The sequence below is a fragment of the Peromyscus maniculatus genome, chromosome 10 (genome assembly GCF_049852395.1).
Source record: "Peromyscus maniculatus bairdii isolate BWxNUB_F1_BW_parent chromosome 10, HU_Pman_BW_mat_3.1, whole genome shotgun sequence".
Taxonomy (NCBI): Eukaryota; Metazoa; Chordata; class Mammalia; order Rodentia; family Cricetidae; genus Peromyscus; species Peromyscus maniculatus.
This window is the reverse complement of record NC_134861.1, coordinates 19,346,409-19,355,459: the sequence shown is the minus strand read 5'-3', so window position 1 is coordinate 19,355,459 and position 9,051 is coordinate 19,346,409. Positions and strand designations below refer to the sequence as shown.

General features: G+C 38.9%; 1 protein-coding gene across 1 annotated transcript in view; it reads left to right on the top strand.

The window, feature by feature from the left end:
* The first annotated feature begins 3,508 nt into the window (after positions 1 to 3,508).
* The window catches only part of Plek (pleckstrin), a 45,416-nt gene continuing 39,873 nt past the window's right edge, over positions 3,509 to 9,051 (top strand). The window contains exons 1-2 of the mRNA XM_042285590.2: positions 3,509 to 3,538; positions 8,875 to 8,984. The gene's annotated coding sequence lies outside the window, so the exon portion shown is untranslated. The remainder of the gene's footprint in view (positions 3,539 to 8,874; positions 8,985 to 9,051) is intronic.

Sequence of the window (9,051 nt, the reverse complement as noted above, 5' to 3'; positions counted from 1 at the left end):
ACATTTATGTATATCACCGTGCCTTATAAAGACCAAAAGAATGTGGAATGAGAAACTGGATGTGAATCGCTTTTCTATCTCCTGCTATAATTAAATGGTTTTTTTTTTCTCACAGAGATTTGTTCGTGTGTTTCATTGTTATTGGAACACGGTGGGTACTTTTAATGACCACATTTTAAAGTACATGACAAGAACAGCAGTCAGGCTGAAATTGGCTCCGGGCCAGATTGATGAGGACTGGCCTTGAAGATGAGGTGGGGAACAAGGCATAAAGAACATGGGATTTGCCAGAGCTGTGGTAGAAGCTGACCCCAGGCAAGCATTGTGTGTCTGAGCTGGTTTTTGATGTAATGTTTTTCTTTTGATATACCTTTGGCTATTTGTGACAGCTTTGGCACTCTTGAAGAAAGGTGCTTGTTTTATCCATTATTTTATGGACAGTCATTCTGGCTCTTCTGACAGAGTCCAGCTGTATTTTCCATTCATAGCTGGCTGTGGTTCTTGTCCTCAGAGAATTTAGAGAAATTTGTTAGAAACCCAGGACTATGATCCAGACATTGCACTCTAGATATTGTGTTAGCCTGAGGGATCTGTCTTAGAAAGTACCACTTATATCTTTTTAGATTTATTTTATGTGTATGGGCATACCTTTGTATGAATATATATGATGTGTGCACATGTGGGTGTGCATGTATGTGTGTGTGTGAATGCCTGTGGAGATCAGAAAAGAGTATCAGATCCCCCTGAAGATGGAGTTACAGGTACTGTGAGCCACCTAATTTGGGCACTGGGAACTCACTTGGGTCCTCTGGAAGAGGATCAAGCACTTTTTTTTGTATTCTAGTTGTATATTTATTTTTTATTTTTATTATTAAGAAATTTTCTGTTCATTTTATACACCAACCACAGATTCCCCTTTCCTCCCTCCCCCATCCCCCCAGCTTCCCCCCCAACCCACCTCCCATTCCTACCTCCTCCAAGGCAAGGTCTCCCATGGGGAGTCAGCAGAGCCTGGTACATTCAGTTGAGGCAGGTCCAAGCCCTTCCTTCCTGTACCAAGGCTGCACAAGGGGTCCCACCATAGGCACTAGGCTCCAAAAAGCCTGCTCAGAGCATCAAGCACTTTTAATGCTTGAAGCCATCTCTCTAGTCCCCACCTACAATTATCAATAATATATTTATTATAGGCATTGGGAAATGATGTGATTAACATTGGTCTGCTTCTTCAAGGAGTTATGTGAAGAAGCCTAAACTGAGTGATAATAGTTTTTATTTATCCCAGAGTATTGATTCATGACCCATACCTTCATGAGGTTTTTTTGTTTATCTCTTCATAGTTTTCTGTAATGGAAAGGTAGTCCCTCTTCTTATTGTTACCAATATCATATTCTTTATGGTAGAAACTTGAGAGAGGAAAGGAGTTAAATACAGATTTTCAAGACACTCTGGAGCTTTAACTGCACACAATTTACACTTGTGATCACCTTGGCCTTCATTAGATTGTGTGCTGTGTTTATTTTATGACATAAAGGATTACACAGACAATGAGTATAGCCTGCTTTTTGAATGATCACCTCAATGCCTCAGCGTCAAAGAGAACTTGGGCCTTGGCACCAGATTGAAGACCCAGTCTTCAATCTCCATTTCGGCAGTTACTAGATTTAGAGAGAGTCTTGTCGTCTCATGCCTCATTTTTACCCTTCTGCAAAATGTAGCTAATGGTGGTTTCCTTGGATGCATGGACTGAGCTCTATAAACAGTTCTCTGGAGGGGAACCATGGGGGCCTCTGGGAGACAATATCTCCACTCCACTGGCATCTATTGAAGGGTGGCTGGGCTGGATCCTAAAGGACACAGAGGAAGCGTTCTCTGACTTTTGTGTTTTTTTTTTTTTTACCTGCTTTTTTTGTAGTGTTAAAACAGGAACACCTCACTGACTGCCTTTGCTGTTACCATGGTGATCCAGGTTCATTTTAGGAGTGACAGGACAGATTGGTCTGAAGAATTGTGAAATCTCACACTCTAAAAATAAGGACTAGGAAGTCACAGGGGCACTGACAATGGAGGATGGGTAGAACTTCTGCCACTTCTCAGCAACACAGAATCAGAAAACCCACGGTGAGCCTGGCAAGCTGCCAGAGTATGGGTCTCCAGGTTTATCAGGGAACAGTGGTGTGAGTGGTAAGTCGTAAGAGTGCCACCAGCTATAACATTTCTTTCTCTTTGGATTCTTTTTATGCTTCGTGTCTTCCCTCCTGTTCTGCGCCTTTCTACCATCAGACATCTGTTCCTAGGCTATTCATTCTTACTACACAGACACAGAAATAAATTAATGGGCATTAAACACAAGGATTCCTATAACATGATTTAAGAAAACTTCAAATATGGAAAAGTAGGCTGTATTCACTATCCAGCTTCAATAGGTCTCAATTCTTGGCTAATGTGTGTCCCTATCACTAACTGCAGGGAGAGCCTTCTCCAGCAGCCCAGGGTGTGCCAAAAAATCCATGAATGCGGTGAAGGCTAGACTTTTCTACATGAGGGGTAAATAAGGAAACACACAATTTCTGATGGTAACTTTCTCTTTTACTTCATCTTAAAAAATCTCTTTCTGGGGTTGTAAGAGCAAGCGGGGCGGGGGGTGGGGGGGTCAGAATCATGATGGGAAAACCCACAGAAACAGCTGACCTAAGCTAATGGGAGCTCATGGACTCTGGACTGACAGCTGGGGAGCCTGCATGGGACCGAACTAGGCCCTCTGAATGTGGGTAAAAGTTGCATAGCTTGATGTGTTTATGGGTTCCCTGGCAATGGGACCAGGACTTATCCCAGGTACACAAACTGGCTTTTTAGACCCCGTTTCCTATGGTGCAATGCCTTACTCAGCCTTGATGCAGGAGGGAGAGGCTAGGTCTGTCCTCAACATTGCATGGCAGCCTGTGTTGACTACCCAATGGTGGCCTTACCCTCTCGGAAGAGGGGATGGAGATAGCATGGGGGTATGTGGGTGGGGAGTGGGAGAAGAGGAAGGAGGGGAAACAGGGGTTGGTATGTAAAAAGAAAGAAAAATTTTGTTTAATAAAAAAATATATTAAAAAATCTCTTTTTGAAAATATTTCCGCATTGCTACAATTCTTTACATAAAGCTACATATCCCTCTTTACATAATGCAACTCTCTCCCACAAAGTCACACATCTTTATACACAGTTATGTCTCTTTTTTACATAGCTCCACGTCTTTCTTCTACACACATTTCTTCTCTCTACTTTGCTACATTCCTTCACACACTACTATATCATTCACTCACTCTTTACTCACTCACTCTCTCACTTACTCACTCACTCACTCTACTCTACACACACATTTCTGCCCTACATACACATCTCTGTCTCTATAGCAAAAACTCTGGACAAATATGAGTTACATTTTCAGGGTCACAAAGCATTTCTTGAGTAAATAATGGACAGAGCCATTCTGACATGCATAAGGAATCACACAGTTTCTCTCAGGCTTGGGAGGTTGAGCTGACTGGGCATGGTGAGTAAAGCAGGCATGTTGCTCTGAGTGGTTAGCTGTTGTGTGATATTTTTGTTTGTGTTCTGACAAACAAAGCTTGCCTGGAGATCAGAGATCATAGCTAGTCACTACTTAATCATAGAGGCCAGAGAGAGTGTGACATTGAAATTTAGGACATAAACAATAAACAGTTAGTTGGCTGAACCTTGAAGTTAGGAGTACATGCAGAAAGTCAATTGCTGCAGACAGCTTATGTCTTAATGTTATCTGCCAGGCTTTGGTTCAACAAACAGACACCTGGGAACTTGCCCTGGTGCAATTTGTCTCCAGGGGCAACTAGTCTACTTTGGACTTGCTCTGAGGTCTTAGCTAAATATGTGAAAAGCTGTCTTTGTAGCTGAGAATACAGTTATTTTTCTATGTCAGTCTGAGTATGAAAAATATCCTAGTATTATTCCTATTCATCAGAATTATACAGATTAAACAGAAATCATCTTCCTGATCATCCACAGCTATTATTGCCCAAAGATGGAATATTTTCATGAGATAAATACACAAGCAATGGGAAAACACCCACAGTTGTTTTTAGGGAAGAAATGTAGTAGCACATGAAAACATTATAGATAGAGTCTGTAGTCTGTAAACCTTGCTTAATAAGGTTCTTCTTCACTCACTCACTCTCTCACTCACTCACTCTCCTCTACACACACATTTCTGCCCTACATACACATCTCTGTCTCTATAGCAAAAACTCTGGACAAATATGGGTTACATTTTCAGGGTCACAAAGCATTTCTTGAGTAAATAATGGACAGAGCCATTCTGACATGCATAAGTAGCACATGAAAGCATTATAGATAGAGTCTGTAGTCTGTAAACCTTGCTTAATAAGGTTCCTCCATCAGAGGGTTATTTCTCTGGTAGGTCAACACCTGAATTATTAATCGCCATTTGTTTGTATATTCTAAATGGCCACCAGCATATCCCCATTAAATTTTACATTGTTTTTATTTCCTTTTTTAAAAATTATTCTCTGAGAAATTCATGAATCTATATGATATGTTTCCATCATCCACATCCATTGCTTTCTCTTCTCTTCCTCCTACTCCCACTGTACCAGTTCCTTCCTATTTCTCTATCTTCTTTTGTGACCTGCTGCATTTAATCAGGGTTGTTGCATGAGCATGAGTTTGGGATTATTTACCAGTGCATATGCAAGTTACCAGAGATGTGACACTAAAATATATTACTCCTTCTTCCCCAGCAATAATTAACCTACAATGGCTCCTAACAGGGTCTTGAGAGCCCTCTATCCATGATGGAATATTAATGGGTCTAATATTGTGCAGATTTTGTGCAGGTAACTAAAGCTATTGTGATTTCATGATGCAAAAGCCATACCTAGTCCAGGAGATAATGCTTCCCTCCCTTTTGTCTTCCAGCTTTTATATTCTCTCTGCTCCATCTTCTGTCATGTTCTGTGAGCCTCTGAGAAGGTGACAGAGTTGTGTTACATAGGGCTGAGCACTTGCCAGTCACTTATTCTTGACATTTGGATAGTTGTGAGTCTGCTGTGAGTCAACTGTTGGCAAATGCAAGTCAAAGCTCCTCACAGCAAGGGAGAGAACAGCATAATTTTTAGGCATAAACATATATATTTAGATGACAGTTTAACACCATGTCTCTTCAATAAAACAACAGGAGTCTATCTCCTCACTCCTCAGGAATTATGACCTTCCCAGCCAGGCATGGGAGGTTTACAGTTTCAGGAATGAATTCTCTCTTAGAAATGACCCTAAATTCCAACCAGGAAGAAATTGGTTACCCCTATAAAGGTCTTGTCAGTATTGTACCAGTGGAAACATATGCCTGGCAGGTCAATACTGTAGTGTACAGGGTTCACAGCTGGCCAAGATCTTTGATGACTTTCCTCTGCCATCAGCCTGCTCAGCACCAAGCACCATGAAAGCTCATTCCCAAAAGCTAGATCCAAAAGCTGTGTCCTACAAACAAATATGTTGTGTGTTCAGCAGTGGCATCTTAGTATTCAGTTCAGCAGTAGTCTATTTGGGATGCTTCTGGGATTTCCCTGGCCAACAATGCACAGGGAAGTATCCTACACCAGGTACCACAATTTTCATTTGCAAACTCATGGCTTCTGGGAGTGACATTATCTATCCATGCAGGGTACTTCCACTTGTATATTTTACAAGTTATATTTTTAATTACCTTATACAGTAGGCTTTCATATGGCATTTTCATATCTCTTAAGTGTCAATCCTTCCACCATATCTCTTTCCATCTCTTGCCCTGATCCCTAATGAACTTTTTCTGAGTCTTCCATGATCCTTTCATCATCTGTGTTCTGTGATTACCCACTTTAATGTGTTTTTTTCTTGTTTCTTCATGACCTCTTACTAGCTTCTTGGCCTCTACAGACACTCCAAGTTAAGCTTACAAGTTTAAAACTTTGAAGCTAGGATTCTGATATGAGACTGCATGCAGCCTTTGTCTTTCTGAGCCCAGGTTACCTTAGCATGGTATTTTCAGTTCTAGCCATTTTATTGTAAGTTTTGTGATTTCATTTTTCTTCATAGCTGAATAGAGTTTCATTGTGCATATGTTTATACCACATTTTCATTATCTGTTTTTCAGTTGATAGAAATCTAAGCTGATTCCGTTTTCTAGCTATTGTGAATGGGGTATCAGTGAACAAGGATTTGCAAGTGCATTATTAGTATTAATAATACATTGGGTATCTGACTAGGAGTGAAATATCTAGGTCATATGTATTTTTATTTTTTCTTTTTGAGAAATCTCTACACAGAGCTCTATAGAGTTAAACTGCTTTATACTTCCACCAACACTGAATAAGGATTCCATTTCTCCAGCATCCCACCACTTCAAAAGTGCCTTGTTCTTTTTTATGACGTTGACATCTTTGAGGAATTTAGTCAGATATTTTGTAGAATATAATGCAATTGGGGCTTTATCTAATTATTGATTCATGACTGGATAAATATCAATATTTACCTTCACCAAATTGAATCACCACTATTAAACTTTTTCCACTGGTCTCTGGTTGAGCAAGTGTTTATCATATTTCTCCTTAATAAAGTTATTTTCTTCCTCCCCTCTATTTGGTGAAAGAAAGTCATTATTAGGCCTAAGATTAAGAAATGGGGAATTTCATTTCATTTTCATGGGTAGTCTAGCTAACATAAATTATTTGAAATTCTTGGAATTTATGTCTCTTTCCTTTTTGAACTCCACATCATTTATCAATTTTATACTTTGATCAATAATGTAATACAGTCATGCTTAGGCACCCACAGGGGATTGGCTTCAGGTTTTCAAGTTCCTTGTGTAAATTTCATAGTAATTGCATACAACCTATATTTTTATTTAAAATTATCTCTAGATTGCTTATAAAACTTAATGCAATATGAATGTTGTATGATACATTTGATCTTAGTCAAAGAACCATAAAAGAATAAATGTTGTGCAAATAGTTGTAATGCTATAGTACTATGTAAATGACAAAAATTCTGTCATATAGGTATGATTTTTTTGAATATTTTTCTTCAATGATTGTATCTGCAGATGGAGAGTTAGTGTTTGTTCTTCAAATTGTTTCAGTTTTGACAACTGGGGCTTTTTCAGAGTTTTTTTTTTGTCTTTGACATGACACATAATTGTGGATTCATTTATTAATTTTCAAATTAAACACTTCTTTAAAATATTGTAAATTTATTTTTACTTTGTGTATATCAATGCTTTGGCTACAAGCATGTATTGCACCATGATGATACCTGTATCCCCTGAGACTGGAGTTATAGATAGTTGTGGGACACCATACAGGTTTTGGGAATTGAATCTAGGTCCTCTGGAAGAATATCCAGTGTTCTTAGCCACTTAGCCATCTCTCCAGCTCCAAATTAAATACTGCTTAAAAGCACTTTATTTTTGACAGTACGAGATGATGCTGGGTCACCTTGTGTGTTTCATACTAGAGTTGTAAAATCATCCATTTCTCCAAAAAGCTCTAGTTCTTTTTACTGGAGATTAATATTAGAAATCAAGATCTGAGATCCAAGTGTGCTTGTTACTACTACTGGAGTGTTAACAACAGTTTCTCACTGATGATAAAGCAAGGGAAACTTTCTGTGTGGAAACCACATTTTTAAGAAAAATGGACATATATATCACATGCTTCTACACACACATTACACACATATAAAATAATTCCATGTGAATTTTCCTGTCTGTTGAATTGGAAGCCTGTTTCCTAGACACCAACTAAATACCTTCTGATGTATTTAAATGAATTAGGAAATGGAATTTTTTTGGCTAGGTGATTATTCCCATGAATATCCTAGGTAAAGATCTTTGCAAACAGAGGTACTCTCTTTTTTTAAAAATATATTTGTATAACAACAATGACAATCTATTGGAAAGAGGAGAGAGAGAGAGAGAGAGAGAGAGAGAGAGAGAGAGAGAGAGAGAGAGAGAGTCCTTTCAGAGAAGGGGACAGATTTGTTTACTATTCAGAACAATAAAGATTATCTCTCTCAGAGGCAAGATTTGGACAGATTTACTTGTGGTTTATTGTAAAAGATTTAGGCTTCTTGAGCTCAAGGTTCCTTAGATGCAATGCACAGTATCCACCAGAGATGATCTTTACTCTTCACATCACTTGAGGGCAAATAGTACCTGTACAAACATTTGTCCCACTCTGCTTTACTAGGATATAAGTAACAAAGCCCATTGTCTCAACCAAAGGTTGTATGTGTCGGCCATGAAACTGGCAGGGCAACCGTTTGCTTGCAGCTGGGTAAAATCCCAGACTCGTCAAGGTTTGGATACTTTCCTTTCAATTTAGGATCAATAATAGCAATTTTGTGATATTTCTCAGGTAAATTTAAGGTCCTTTTGAGTAACTAGAGATAATGGAAAACTCAAATAGGGATACTATTACAGCTCTCATGTAGAATAAATAAAAAAAATTGCAATTCAACATCACAGCTTGTTTAAAGGAGAGGTCAAAGACAAAAACATACAGAGTAAAGGAGTGTTGAAATTCACTCAAAAATGGACAGCAACCTGGCTCTACCAGGGAAAGTGCACTAGGGAAGCAGGGCTTCTTGAAATGCAGTTCTGTTCTTGTTAGGATTTGTGTTGCCACAAGTTATCCATAACTTACAGTTATAAAAAGGCCCCTAGACAAGGAGAGGCACACACATTTATAGAAACACATAATCCAGAAGATTCACTATAAATGATAGTGTTATACTGTAGACCCATTGTAATCTTTTTTTTGTTCCTCATACCAAAGTTTTAAATTTTCCTTACACCAGGAATGAGTCCTACACCCTTTCCAAAGCCATTGGTGAAATGTGGGAGTGTGGGAGAATCAGCAAGGAAAACGTCTGAAGAAAAGCCTGGACACCCACATGAGAGAGACACTGTAAGAGGCTCTAGTAATCTGGTCTAGGAGTGGGGTCTAATGTAGAACATTTGCTCAAACTCAAACT